Source organism: Gossypium hirsutum, chromosome A01, assembly GCF_007990345.1.
Source record: "Gossypium hirsutum isolate 1008001.06 chromosome A01, Gossypium_hirsutum_v2.1, whole genome shotgun sequence".
Lineage (NCBI taxonomy): Eukaryota > Viridiplantae > Streptophyta > Magnoliopsida > Malvales > Malvaceae > Gossypium > Gossypium hirsutum.
This window is the reverse complement of record NC_053424.1, coordinates 7,494,092-7,510,534: the sequence shown is the minus strand read 5'-3', so window position 1 is coordinate 7,510,534 and position 16,443 is coordinate 7,494,092. Positions and strand designations below refer to the sequence as shown.

At 33.2% G+C, this 16,443-nt stretch overlaps 1 pseudogene; it reads right to left on the bottom strand.

Annotated features, from left to right (window-relative positions):
- Positions 1–11,263: 11,263 nt before the first annotated feature.
- Positions 11,264–11,989, bottom strand: LOC107917519 (ethylene-responsive transcription factor 4-like; annotated as a pseudogene).
- Between the last annotated feature and the right edge of the window lie 4,454 nt (positions 11,990–16,443).

Genomic DNA, 16,443 nt, shown 5'->3' with positions numbered 1-16,443 from the left:
TCGGACTCGAGTTTCTGAACATCGGCATCTAATCTCAAATGCATCTTTTCCTCATCCAATTGTTCTATCTTTTTCCTAACTCTGAATTTCTCTTTTCAAAGTCATGTTTTATGATTTCTACCTTGGAGGGGATTACTTACAAGTATTCTTCCATCGATCGAACGCCCTCTAAACTCTGTCAAGGGATATTATCGTTGATCCTTTTATTCAATCACCTCTTGTATTCAGGGGTCGTCATTAAACCTACAGCCAGTCTCTTAATCCAGCGTGTCTGTTTCCAAGCATCAGAAATCTCTCGAATCTTTTTATTTTAATTGTCCGCCTATACGAGAACTCACACTGAGCTAGCCCATGTGTCATCGGTATAAACTGCATTAATCTGTATTGTCTTAAAACGAGAAAATAGGCATATCCAATAGCTCCCCAAATTCCAGTCAGAGGTACCCAGTCAAAACTCCCATACCGATAGAGGATCTCATCAGGAATCAACCAAGGAGCTTTCCGCTTAATGTCTTCTTCCTGAAGATTTCGAAAGAGCGCAATCCAATTTTCTTCTGATATGTCATCTCTCCTGGGCGTGGCTGTTATCTCATTTAACGGGGAGTAATTCTCAAAAAAACCCGATAGGAAACTTTATCCACCTTCCAGAAATGGTTGTGGAACCAAGCTAACAATAACTGCGCACACCCTATAAATCTACCTTCACCAGCCCTCCGACATGCACTCTGTAACACCTTCTACCCGTATTTGTTGCCGGAATAGGGTACGAGGCATTACCAGAGTTTACGAATTAATTTTTTTAGTCAATATAGCCCCTTTATAGACTTCTAACCTTCCCTGTAAATTTTAAACTGAGACCAATCCAATTTAACATATTTTCAAGATAGATTCATACATATTTATAAGATAACCTCATCACGTACCAAAACCAAGATTCATACATGCCATTGATTTCCAAAATAAAGTTTCTTTATATACCGAAATCTTGAGGTTGATAGTGTAATGTGTCTCCGACCGAATCCAACCTCCGAGCTCTTAACACTACAAAACAGGGGAAAAGGAAACAGGGTAAGCACTTTGTGCTTAGTAAGCCCATGTAACAAGAATTATACTTACCTAATATTTTCAATAAAATGCAATAAACATTCATATATCCATTCAATGTATTATTACCCTAACATGCATAAACTCAACATTCAAGTTAGTACAATAATTTCCATATATCAATAATATATACCATGATTAATGAACTCATCAATACCATGATTTCCATTCCTTTATTTTTTTCCATATTTATCCTGTTGAATTTCTTGGAATTTTCGATGGATTTTCAGAGTTACACTTTTAGTGTACATTTCCGAGTCCGTCAATTCATATTCATGTGCGCACATTTCCATTTCAGAGAGCACACTCCTACAAACCTCATCCTTACAGCGGGATTACCAGTCCAGGCTAAATCCCCTGTAATATAAACTCATAGAGTATTGTCAGGATTACCAGTCCAGGCTAAATTCCTTGCAAAGACAATTACTCTAATGAGCTTGGATTTGAATTACCAGTCCAGGCCAAATTCAGACCCTAATTCGGATTACTCGTCCGGTCTAAATCCATTTTACACATTCTTCAGGAGGGCTATATCAAGATAGGATCATCCGTCCGGGCTAGATCCTTTTTACAGTCAATTTTTTTCAGAGATCCATTGAATTTTCCTTTCATTCAACCGAGATTTCTTCCCCTTTTTATTAAATATATCAATGTTTCATCAATTTTCATACAATGAACATTCAAATCATATTCATATCAATAACATACATTTCAAGCATTTAAGAATATAATTCAAGTTACACGAACTTACTTCAATACTTGTTCGTATACAAAAATCTACTAATCCCGAACTTTCTCCTTTCCTCGATCTAGCTTCGTATTTGAATCTTCTAGATCTAAATAAATAAATTTAATTATCAATTTAGTACATTTCATGTTCATATGCAACATTCTCTATAATTTCATTATTATTTATAGTTCATTCAAAGTTGTCTACTTGAGACATAGTAACTAAATTATTTTTATCCTGAGCTAAAGAACTCCAAATTAGGATCCGCTAATTTTTCCTGAAACTAGACTCACATATCTTCTTACCATAAAATTTTCAGAATTTTTGGTTCAGCCAATAAGTACATTTTATTTTTTAAAATCACCCATGTTCTGCTGTCTGACAGTTCTGACCCTTCTTCAATAAAAATTAATTATATATTCATAAAATATTTGAATGATATTTTTGTTTGTTTCTATTGAAAATAGACTCATTCAGGATTCTAAACATATAAATTTAAACACATAATTATTTTTATTCAAATTTTTATGATTTTTCAAAGTCAAAACAGAGGAACCCGAATTTATTTTGACCTTGTCTCATAAAATTCATTATATCTCATAATTTACAAATCCATTGCTAATCGTTTCTTCTATGAAAACTAGACTCAATAAGCTTTAATTTCATATCTTTTTCATCTTCTAATTCAATTTCTAAAATTTGTGGTGATTTTTCAAAGTTAGTCTACTGCTATTGTCCAAAACTATTTAAGTGCAAGCTGTTTATTACCATTTTTCACCTAAGCTTTTAATAAATAATAATTTCGTCTCTACTCAATTAGCCTCTCAATTGAGCTGATTTTTCTCAATTAACACTTTATTCTATCGCTTTAAACTACTTTATAACCTTTAGGAATCAGAATTTCAGCAATAGACTTTAATTCCAAACATTTTCACAATTAGGTCCTAAAAATCAAATTTCTATTGAAATTACCTAATAAAATCATCTCATAAACAAATTAAAGCTTCAATTTCATTCTATTTCATCATAAACTTACAGCACTCAACCATGGTGACTTTCAATTTCATCCATGAAATCAAAAACTAATGAATTTAATAGTAGGACCTAGTGTAAAAGTATTAGAAACACAAAATTACAAGAAATAGGCAAGGATTAACTCACTTGGTGCAAAAATCATGAAATACTAGCTTAGAAAACCCTCCTATGGCAGTTTTGGCTGATGAGAATAAAGAAAAATGAAGAGATTTCTAGATATTCCAAATTACTCCTACTTTTATTTAGAAAATTTTGTTATTTTTCCATTTTGCCCTTAGTTCAGTAATTCTCCTGATTTTTCTCGGCTTATGCTGCCCAAAATATCTCCTTTGGGATTATCTTCTCTTTAGGTCCCTCCTCATTTGACAATTAAGCTATTTAATCCTTCTAGTAACTTTTACACCCTTTTCAATTTAGTCCTTTTCATTTAATTACCTACCCAAACGTTAAAATTTTCTAACGAAATTTTAATACCACATTACTAAAATTTTATCAATATTTATAAAAATATTTCCTACTCGGTTTTATGATATCAAGGTCTCTATAACACCCCTTACCCGTATTCGTCGCTGAAATAGGGTACGAGGCATTACCGGAGTTTACCGAATTAATTTTTTTCGTTAATACGAGTTAAATACTATTCATTTACTAAAACATGTCATGATGTCTTTTAGATGGGCCTCCAAAGCCCAAAACATACTTCAAGAACAAACCAGAATTAAATCGAAACCATAAGGAATTTTTTGCAAAATCCCAAAGTTTTTTTTTTTGCTCAATATAACCCCTTTATAAATATCTAACCTTTCCTGCAAATTTTAAAACCGAGACCAATCCAACCAACCAATTCATTTCAATCAATTAGATACTAAATTATACTTCTATTATAACTACACTATTTAACATATTCATCATTCTTTACTTTAATGTATATTCATTAAACAAGTCTTAGTATTTATATAATCATCAAACCTTATACATGCCATATAAATCAAAAAGGAAATTTACAAAAGCTACCGGAGATAATCTGAATAGTGTGATCCTCTGTGTTGATCCGATCCTCCGTATACTTCCACGTCAATCTACAAGAGACATTGAATACACTCAAGTAAGCTTATAAAAGCTTAGTAAGTTCATAGGCATAAAACATAAATCTTACCAAATATTTATACACTTATACAATATATACAATTATCAAGTTCACCTGTCAACCACAGTCATTGGTGAGTTCCCTTGTATAAACTTACTACCACTTATCCATTTCCTTTAATTCTTTTGGGCCCATTTGTCACATATCATTCTTTAACCAAATTGGGGAACGGTTACGGAAAATTGAGTACTTCACTTTCACTTTGCCATAGTATAACTATGGTTTGCATATGATCACTTATCACTTTTTGAAGTCATAGTCCTGTCACGGTCTTACACTGATCACATTTATTACTTGTCACTGATCAGATAAGTGTAGCTAAAACTACCACTTATCACTTATCACTTGTCATTGATCAGATAAGTGTAGCTAAAGGTACCACTTATCATCTATCACTTGTCACTGATCAGATAAGTATAGCTAAAACTACCACTTATCACTTGTCACTGATCAGAAGTACTCAAATTCGACGTTCCACTCAATTTGATCATTTATTCGATTTTCGGGTTATTATTTTATTCTCTATTCATCAATAAATATATTTCATCATACATTATATAATTCATAAAATTAACATATAATCATTAAACTTCAACCATATGAACTTACCTGGGTCGATTTGCAAAATTTGTGAAAGTTCAGGGACTAATCAGCTACTTTTTCTTTTCCTCGACTTGCTTCGGGTTCTCGATCTATCATTGTAAAATCATTCACTTATCAGTATTGACTTCATCTTCAACCCGCTTATAAGTAATATTATCTATAATTTCATTATTTACTTATGTATATTCCAATGTTGTCCATCCGTATCATAGTCACTTAATTATTTTATCTTTTGCTATAGAACTAAAAATTAAGATCCGCTAATTTTTCCTGAAACTAGACTCAGATATCTTCTTACCATAAAATTTTCATAATTTTTGGTTGGGCCAATTAATACAGTTTATTCATTGAAGTCCACCCTGTTCTGCTGTCTGACAGTTCCGACCCTTCTTCACAAAAAAATTAATTATCTCCTCGTACAAGATTCAAATGATTTTCACTTTTGTTTATATTGAAAATAGACTCATTCAGGATTCTAAACATATAAAATTAAGCCCCTAATTATTTTTATTTAATTTTTTTATGATTTTTCAAAGTCAGAACAGGGGAACCCGAATTCATTCTGACATTGTCTTACAAAATATATTATATCTCATGATTTACAATTCCATTGCTTACACCGTTTCTTCTATAAGAAACTAGACTCGATAAGCTTTAATTTAATATTTTATTCATTCTATAATTAGATTTATACAATTTTTGGTGATTTTTCAAAGTTAGAATACTGCTGCTGTCCAAAACTGTTTTAGTGCAAATGTTGATTTTGATTTTTACCCCAAATTTCACAGTTCATATAATTCAGTCCTTGATCAATTAACCCCTCAATGAAGCTAATTTTTCCAAATTAATGCTTTACCTAGATATTATAAGTTATTCAAAAATTATTTAAATCTAGAATTTTCACATAAAACCCTAATTTCAAACTCTTTCACCATTAAGTCCCAAACATTAGCTTTCTATTCAATTCTTTCAATAAAATCAGCATATAAACAATTTAAAGCTCTAACTCCATACTAAATCATCATATACTTCCAGAACATATTCATAGAAACTTTCAATTTCTTTCATAAAATCAAAAACTAATGAATTCAACAAGTGGACCTAGTTGTAAAAGTCATAAAAACACAAAAATTTCAAGAAATAATCAAGAATTGAACTTACTTGCAGCAAAAATATGAAAAGACAGCTTAATAAAACCCTTCTATGGTGTTTTTGCTGATGAGAATGCAGAAAAATAATGAGAAATCTAGATAATTCCACTTTAGTCCTAGCTTTATTTAGTAAATTTTGTAATATTCCAATTTTTCCCTTAATTCATCAATTTTCCTCCTGATTTCCAGCCCAAATAGACCTTGGGTTTATTTGCCTTTTAAACCCTATTTCTTTTTTCATTTAAGCTATTTAATCATTTCCCATAATTTTACATTTGTTACAATTTAGTCCTTTTTATTCAATTAACTATCGAAACTTTAAAATTTCTTGACGAAACTTTAATACTAACTTATTAACACTCCATAAATATTTATAAAAATATTTATGGCTCGTTTTAAAATTTTCAAACTCTCGATATCTCGTTTTCGATTCTAATTTTATTAAATATTTATTTCTAGTATATTATTCGCTATTTCAAAAAATTTTCTAACTTCACATTTAACTTATATTCACTAAATTATTAATATTTTCTACTCATTTGTCGGATTTAGTGATTTCGAATCACTGTTCTGACACCACTAAAAATTTAGGCTATTACAGTCTCGATACCTTATTTTTATCCAATCCTTCAATAATTCCTTTTTCTAACTAACCACTAAGTCGGTAAAATTTTTCTATCGATATTTTAATACGATTTTCCTATCATATAAATATTCATGCAAAAATATTGGAATAAATTTCTCTTTAAATCGGATTTGTGGTTATGAAACCACTGTTCTGATAACCTTGAATTTATACCATTACACACTCAAAGATCTGAATGTCTCGGCTAAAATTGCCAGTACAGGTGTGACCCGTTTGTCAAGTCGATCAAATAAGTCGGTAACTACTTCATCTATATGCCTTAAAGGTTTGGGGAAAATTACCAAACCATAAATACTCAAGGCGAAGACATCAACTTTCTTCTTTACATCTGGATATGCTACAATCAGGTCCTTCAAACTCACCCAAGGAATGCATTTGCCATCACCTTTTTGCTGAATTCAGGCTGTAACCCATTGTTCACTCATCCCGGTGATACTCATTAATTTCTTTACAAATGTTGGGACACTAGCGGCCCTAGAATAAGTTTTGTCGACTTGAACCTTCGAACAACAAAGCAAAGTTGTATACTCCTCCACAGTAGGCACCAAGTCCACCTTTCCAAAAGTGAAACAACTATATGCGGGGTTCCAAAACTGAGCCATAGCTCGAAATAAGTGCTTGTCTACCTTGATGTTAAGCAGGTAGGGTAGGTCGTCTTAATTTTGATAGAACAATTGCTCAGTCTCATCATCCCAATGGGCCCATATATCCCTCAATTCCTGGAACTCATTTTGTCTCATACTGATACGGGTGAAGTCCCACAACTCCGATGTATATCCCTCAGCTAAGCTATCCCCTTTCTCAAGTTGCATCCTCTCTGACCATATACAGACAACCGAATTATCCTCCACTTTATCAAGAAATTCGTTCTCCATCACAAGCTTTTTAATTTAGTAACTGAACAAGAAACACCTCTTTAATATGAAATGACATACAATCATAGCCATAACAAAACACAACAATTCAGTATCGAATAATAAAAATCAAAGCGAATAAAAAATAGTCAAACACCTATCTGGGTAATCGCTAGGGTTCAGCATAGCTCTACCTAGGGTGGGCTCTTAGGGTTCACTATATGTGGCTCGATTCTAAGAAAGGGTACCTGAACCAGTAGATTCTTTAACCTTCACCCATTATAGGCTCATGTGGATCGAGTTCAGTTCAGGGGAATACATTTCCCTATGGCTATGCGGAGGTGAAAACCCCACGAAGACATAGGTACGGATGTATCCTGGTAGCAGTCCACTAGCCCATGTGGAGGTGAAAACCTCACGAGGGCATAGTTTCTCACTCCCATTTAAAAGGTGTAACCACAACGATCATGCAATGCAATGCAAGAGTATTCTAGCAAACATAGGAGTCACAAACAAATGCAACAGAAGAATCATAATTTTCAAATCAAATTTTCAATTTTCGTCAAAAGGACAGAAAATAATCAATTTTACGGCTTGACTCTCTTATTGTCCTGAAGTCACCAGTAGAGTCGCCAAGCTATCAAAACCATTTTTACATTTGAAAAACGAGAGTCGACTTAAAAATAAAATATGGAGTCGCTACCAATCCTTTTTGCCTAGGTGTGATCGGATCACCTAATAAAGCGTTTTGATTTATTAAAATGTTGATTTTGGCCTACGAAAGTCAAGAAAACGGGTTCGAGATTCGGTTACGTACGAAAAAGGATTAACACCCTCGCAATGCCCAAAATTGGTACCTAATCGATTAATTAATGTCCCTAATGTCAAAAATTTGAAATGATTTTAAAAATACAATCCCATTTAAAAATGTGTGAATATACTCAAATTGGATGCTGAGATTCTCTTGTTGTGAAGGAATAAAATATCACATCCAATACGTTAGGATACGACAATTCAAACCCTCGAAACCAAGATCATCTCATGATTTCCAAAATTCATGCATTGAAATTTCAAAAGGATATTCGGTTATTTGGTCAAACGGTAAATCGAAACCCAGCACGTTAGGGCACGATTTCCCGAATTTCTAAACACGAAATATTACCTTATTTTCGAAAACTTTTGAATAATAATATCAAGTGCTTTACTTTAAAGTGGTGTATTTTTTACGTTGAAACCATGATATGCGAATTAAATTGCCACCTAAACAAGATCGAATGCACTAATAAAACAATTTGTAATGGTCTCCTAATATACATTATTTACAAACTAACAAGATAATCAGAGACAAATGACTTGAAAGACATATATAATAAATTAAAAAACAAAGCAAATTGAAATAGAGTGTAAAAACAATTTGAAAACGATAATAAATGAGTTTAAAATAATAATGTGAGAAAAGGATCTGAAAATCAATAATATAAAAAATGCTTATTTTTAAAAAAATAATATATGACAAAATCTAGAATAAGTAAATAATATATGACAAAATCTAGAATAAGTAATGTATATACATATATAAAAAACAAAATAAATCACATGAAGAAAAGTTTAAACATAATAATAAATAATAATAATAATAGTAATGATAATGACAGTAATAATACAAATAAAAACAATAGTAATAGCAATAATAGAAATAATAATACTCAAAATAATAATAAACATAATAATAATAAATATAAGACTCAAATTAATTAATTGTATAGTAAAATGGCAAAAATAATCGAAAAGGGACAACATTGAATTGAAAATGGAAGTTTTGGGGCCAAATTAGAAATAAAAGAGAGGGGAAGGACTTAATTAAAACACGCGCAAAATAGGGAGGGACCAAGAAAACAAATACCCCTTTCCCTTAAACGCACCGTTGCGAGGGGGACTAATTTGAAATTGCAGCAAATCTGTGAGGCAAATTTAGAAATAAAAATAACTTTAATTGTAAAATCATAAAAAACGGAGGGACCAAACTGTCAAATAGACCATCGCCTAAAAAACACGCGGATCTCCTAGCGGGTCGGGTAGGTCAGACGGGCAAGGCTCAAAACGACGTCGTTTTGGGGCTTGAGAAAATAGGCCAAAACGATGTCGTTTTGGATCCCCTATATAAGTCAAATTTTCCTAAAAAAAATCATTTCACTTCCTTTTTCAAAAAATAAAAATAAAATTTAAGCACCCTCTCAACTCTCTCCCTCCACTCTAAGCCCGGCCATGGCTCTAGCGTCGGACCACTGTTGTGGCCGTCAGTCACCGGCGACGGCGCCGCCGTCCACGGTGGGCAGAAAAAGGAAAACCCCCTTTTTTGAGCGTTTTTTCGAATAAAGCCTAGATTGGGAGTGTTTTAGCCAAAAAATCGAAAAGAAAAATAGATAAAAGAACAAAAGAACCCCTCGATCTAGGGTTTTTTTTTTTAAAAAAAAGGTCACCTTTCATCGGAGGTGATGACCTCGGCCACTCTCGGTGGTAAAATTCGAAGCAACGGGTAAGCTTCACCCCTCTCTTTCTATTATTATATATGCACTAATAACAGTAACTAAAATAAAAAAAATCACCTTTAGGGTTTTTGTATTAAATTTCTCTGAGTATATTTGTGTATGCAAAAAAACGTCCTCAATAAAATCATTGTGCGGGCTTTTTATAGCCGAAAGAGAAAGGAACAAAAATGAAAACTTCTTTGTTGTGCTGTCCCTCTTTTTGCGTTTGCTTGCAGGTACGTGGGCAGGCATGCCACTGAGGTGGCGTGGTGGAGCGGCACACGACGCGGAGGAGTGGCGTCTGGCACGCGAGGGAGGCGTGGGCAACCAACCTAGGTGCAGTGTACGTTGGGTTTTCTGTTTTTGCTGGTTGTGGGTTAGTGCTAGGTGGGCTAGGGTTTTGGGCCTAGGTCTTTAGTTTGGGTATTTAATTTGGACTGTAATTTTGAACTATTTTAGTTATTTTGGACTTCGTTTTTTTTTGTTTTGTTTTTAGACCCGGGTTAAAATTAGGCTCTACAATTATTATTTTTTAAGATTTAAATTTGGAAGTGGATTCCATTTTTCTATTATCAACAAAGTGTGATTTCCGTACGAAATGGGACCCATTAGGTGGCGTCATCATCAAAACACTCATCGAATTTCCCGCTTAACTATGAAAGCTGAGGTGTCACCTCTCTTGGTAGCTGGCAGCTGCCCCCCCTCCGGGGAAATAATAAAATTACATTTCATTTAATTTTCTTACCAACCTTGTGTAAACACAACCTAACCAACAAGGTCCAGAAGAGCCACTAAATTACATTTTCTTTAAAACTATTTAAAACAATTATTTTTTATATTTATATGAAGTATTGATTTAATACTTGTTTTAGTACAACTTCAAATTTAAAAAAACAACTATTATTTAATGCAATTTTTTTTAATTTTTAATTTTTAATTGAAAAAAATAATTACACCAGATAGCCCCAAACTATAATTCTTATTTTAAATTGGTCTCCAAACTTTAAACATTCTAATTACATTACTAAATTATCAATGTATATCAATCAAACCCATCCATTATTGAAACTGTTAAGACATAACTTAAAATGGAAATTTTAATGAAAAGTAAAATGTTGAAGTATAAATTTTTAAATTAAAAGCTAAAAATAAAGTAAAAGTGAAAAAATAAATAATAAATAATAGTTTCTGTAAAAGCTTTAAATGCCTTAAAACTAAGATATTTCTAACATTCATTTTTACAATATATAATTTTTTTAAAAAAATTTTATTTTAAATTATATCATGTAAGATTTGAGATCTCGTTTAGTGATTGAATTAATAATTTTAATAATGAAATAATATTATTGATATATCATCGACAATTTGAAAATATAATTATAAGGAAATTGAAAATTTTAACTTAATGAAATAAAATTTGATATCCATTCATTTCCATTGAAAAGATGAAAGAGGAAGAGGAAGAGGCGAAAAAAATGGAAATACTTTATTTATAAGTAGAAACAACATTGAGGAAATTCAAACTTTCGTCAAGTTGCTAAAAATAGATCCCTAGAAGTTACATTTCTTTTATACACGTTACATGTCAGCTTTTACCATGAAAGAGGAAAGCAAAAAACGCAGAGAACCAAAGCTTAAAGTGACATCCGGTACAAATGGGGAAAAGAATTCAGATCATCTAAGCAGGCAACTGATTAAGATCAAAATCAAACACTCTCTCGGTTGCACCCTTCATTCAAAATCAACAATCGAGGACGAGGAACCTGAATCGCTCTGGGCTCCGCCGGCATCAGAGAGAGGCTTACCGGCGGAAGCAAAGATATCAATGAAAAACACCGGATGATTCACCGTCATAGGGAGCAAAATAGATCTGCTGGCGAGTGTAAGGTCCAACGGCGACGGAGAAAAGGACTCAACGGTGCTGCTCTAGCTGGGGCTTAGCGTGAAGTTGTTGATGTTAGTGTAGGTGAAATTTGTTTTAGCCTTGACGCCACAGAATTCTCACCGCGCCGTAAGCACTCACTGCTTCCTCGGCAGTATTAAAAGTACCGAGCCAGATTCGGGCCTTTTTTCTTGGGTCCCGAATCTCAGCTGTGTAACGACCCCATAGACGCTTTCTGACTCCACGGTAATGGATTTCATTCATAGTTGTGTTAGGATTTGGGTTGACCTATTGTGATTTCGGAGCCATGTTCTTTTTCCTTCATTGAGCTGTAAATGAATGCGTTAAGGAAGATGAAAGGAGGAGGATGTGGTTATATAGTGGAGGATGAGCTCAAAAACGCACCGTTTGGCTCTTCATTGTGTTTAGTCAAAGCCGGATCTATGGGAGTTGATTTTTTGTTACATGAACCACTTCAGTTCAATCTCAGCTTCCAATTATTATGCGACGCGTTTCTTTAATTTTATCTGTCTATGATCAATTTAGGCAGTTAAATGGGAAAACAACCATTCACAAATATATATATCTTAAATGATTTATTAAGGATCATTAAATATTTTCAGGAGAAAATTTTTTTGGCATTAAAAAATAGGCCAAGTAATTTTACGAGTATAAATTAAAAAATAGGCTTATTTAGGTAAAAAGTACTATAAGAACTAATTTAAAGCTTTTTTCAATATTTATTTAAATATTACTAAATTATTTAAAAGAATAAATAAATATATTGTAAAAAATAATAATCACTAAATTACCTACCGTAAAAGATTTCAAAATAAAAATAAAATGGCTTTTCTAAGAAGAACCTTGGATGTAACACCCCTATCCTGTAACTGTCACCGGAATAGGTAAGGGCATTACCAGATGAACAGAACATTACAGAACAATACATAATAACATATATTAAATATCATTAATACAGAGGCATTCATCAACAATTCATTCATTAAGAAGGTCTACGAAACCTAAAATATACATTTAAGAAATGTCTAGACTAAACCGAACACATTTAGAATTTTTAGAACTTAACCAAATCTTTCAAAACTGTTAAAGTCACACGTCCGTGTGACTAAGCCGTGTGACACACACGGGCACCAGACCTGCCCGTGTGATCCAACCGTGCCAAAAAGATGTCCTATACTAACTTTTTCACACGGCCAACAGACACGGCCATGGCACATGGCCGTGTAGTAGCTAGCTAGATACTGACTTAAGCCCACGGCTATATGACACGCCCGTTTTCCCTGACTGTGTGGCACAATACAGGCTTGGTTTAAGCCAACTTGTCACCCCTATATGAGTCTTTCCTACTAGCAATGTTAAACAACATTCATACAACAATTTTCAGCCAATTCCATGCTCAAAACATGTTTCATTACAACTAAATCAACATCATTCAATAACCCATTCAAAACCATATCAAAACTTAACACATTCATACCATTTGCTAGCCAACTCTCATGGCCTAACATATATTTACAAATCAAAACTTAATACATAGACCTTCTAGCCTATACATGCCATACTTTAAAATATTTACACCTTCAAAAAGTACCAAAATGAGTTTGATAGTGTGGTGACGATCCTTGACTATCCCCGAGCCTTCAGTAGCTAAGATAACTGTAAAACAGGCAGAAATCACACAGAGTAAGCTACAAAGAGCTTAGTAAGCCAAATACAATTGGTCTAACTACTAAAGCATATAAGTACAATTCAACCATAAAGATTTATAGCCATTTCATAGAATAATTCAAAAGCTTAATTGTGCTTCTTTGTTTGCATTTATGTCATGCTTCATTTCCAAATTCCATATATATTTCACAGAGATAAGAGTCTTTCATATTCAGAATTTTAGTATGACTCATATGTACCTGTATAAGTTATACATTTCATATTCTCATTCTCATATTTCATACTATATCATCAGACGGTTCAGAAACGATACAGATACTCGTAAACAAGTACAAAGTCGACGTTCCGGACGTGGTCTTACTTGTAATTCAATATCGATGCCTCTGTCCCAGATAGGGTCTTACACGAAATCAGATACGATACCGATGTCCCAGAAATGGTCTTATATGTAAATTTTAATCAAGCCCTATGTCCTAGACACGGTCTTACACGATATCTCAGATAGATGTCAATATTCCTTTAGAAGTATACGGAGCTTTTAGGATACTAACAAATTATCAGACTTTACTCGAAATATATTCATCAGGCTCTCAAGGCCATCCAATACAGATTACAATTTATATATGTGGAAATTAGTAAATTTAACATGCAATTGTAATTTGACTTACCTCGTACGGATTTCAGACGGACACGAGTCGACTATTCAACTACTTTGGACTTCCCTCGATCTAAGTCCGATTTCCTTTATTCTCTAATACAACGCAAATTCCACCATTCAATTATTCATTTCATTCAATTTAATCCATATACACACATTTAAGGCACTTTGCATTTTAGCCCTTGCATTTTCACACTTTGACAATTTAGTCCATTTTCTACAAAATCACAAATATGAAAAATTCACCAAAACTTTAGCTTAGCCGAATATACATGGCTTCCATAAAAGTCCAAATAACACATTTAATTCACAATTTAGTCCCCAAAACTCATTTTTACAATTTAGCCCAAATAGCTCATTTCATAAAAAATTCAAGAACAAAATACGATGATCTCACATATATCTTTCATAATCCATATAAGAATACTACAAAGCTCATATAATCATCAATGGAACATTTTATAATCTTCAACAAAAATAGAAATTTAGACATGGGTTTTGAAGAACACAAAGCAACAATCACCGAAACGTGGAAATTATCAAAAACCGAGCAAAATAAGCTCAACTATTAAGACATGCACTAGCCGAACATCAAAATGCTTCAATGGCTTTTTCTTTCTCTAATTTTCGACTGAACAAGGTGAAAATACATGGCCATTTTATGTTTATTTTATTTTATTACACATTATAAGACATATACCAACTTTACCCTTATTATTTACATGTAAAAATTCACCTACTAATGTCCATATTTTTCCACCATTAAAAAAATGGTAAATTTGACATGCAAGGACCTTTCTTTTAAAAGCCAAGCCAATTAGGTGCTTTAATATTTAGCACTCAACTTTTACACTTTACGCGATTTCATCCTTTTTCATAATTAAGCACAGAAACAGGTAAATTTAATCACAGAAATTTTAAAGACATAAATTCACATATCACAGATACAGAAAATAATATTAAAATATTTTTTGAACTCGAATTTATGGTCCCGAAACTACTATTCCAACTAGGGTCAAAACTAGACTGTTACATTGGATGTAGTCGAATACAACGTTTTCATTTTAAACATTATAATAAAAAAGGGACCCACATGCACCTGAGAAGCACACATTGCACATGTGAAAAGATGGACTACGTTCCACAATTAATTGTTAATGATCGCCCACACCAGATTATACTGACTTAGCCAGCAAAGTCTTTGACTGCATATTGTATATGTTATGGTGTCGTGTAATAATTTAATTATATATATGTTTAAATAAAATATTTCTATATTAAATCATATGGGTATATGTTAATAGTTTAATATTTTTATTATCGTGTAAATAGCCCATCCACAGCCAATATATTAGAGAAATAGGAATTATTAATAAAATATATAATTTATCCGAACTTATAGCTGCCATGCCACAATGTGTTCCGCTGTAATAAGTTCCAAAAAATCCACGTGTTGAGAAGCAGCAAAGAGTCAAAAGAGGGTGGCGTTTGCTAACGGCGATTGAAATGGTGATTTGGCCGTTGCTTTGTTTTGTGAATGTCCATATTAACGGAAAAGGTACTCAACAGTGACGACGAATATTTATTTGTTGAATGTTTGGTCGATATCACTAGGGGAGGTGTTTCGGTCTCAATCATCTCATGCCGTGTGCGACGGATCTTGTACACTCTTGAAATATATTTATTTCCCTATTTTAATCTTGGTATAATTGTCAAAAATACTCTCAATGTTTATGGATTTCTGGGTTTGAGCCCTTAACTTTTTTTTAGATTGACACCCTCAATGTTACGATTTTTTCAAAAATCAATCAAATTTTAACAGTAAACATGAGCTGGCTGTTAATCAAACTGCAGGTCATAGATGATGTCATCTATAAAAATATTTTTTTTTTCATTTTGCTTTAATCTTCTTTGTTCTTCTCCTTTTTCTCCCTTCCCCTCTAGTTGCTATTGCCATTTTGTCCAACCCCCACTGCCGCCGCCACCTTCCCTCTCACTCTTCACTGTCCCAACCCCCACCACTGCTCCCTTCCCTTTCACTCCTCACCGTCGGTCTCATTACGAACGTCCCAAAAAGAGGAATAAAAGTTATTGGGTAAGAAATGTTGGTTCCTAGTTCTCTAGGGTTCGACATCGTTGTTTTGGTGTCCCTACTTGTTGTCTTTTTGATAACTCGACATAAATTGAGGAATGCAACGACAAGGATAGAGGAAGTTACGAGGTTACGCGAGATGGTCTCTCGTGAAACTGCCTATATGGAAGCTCAAGCCGCCGTGGAGTGCAGTTACTATTCCAAGCTCCAATTTTATGTTTGCTTTGCCCTTACCACCACTCGTTGTTTTCAGTGCAAATTTGTTTGTTACTTGTTCGTTTCTATTTTTCCCCTCTTATAGATAGATTTAATTTTTGACCTAAT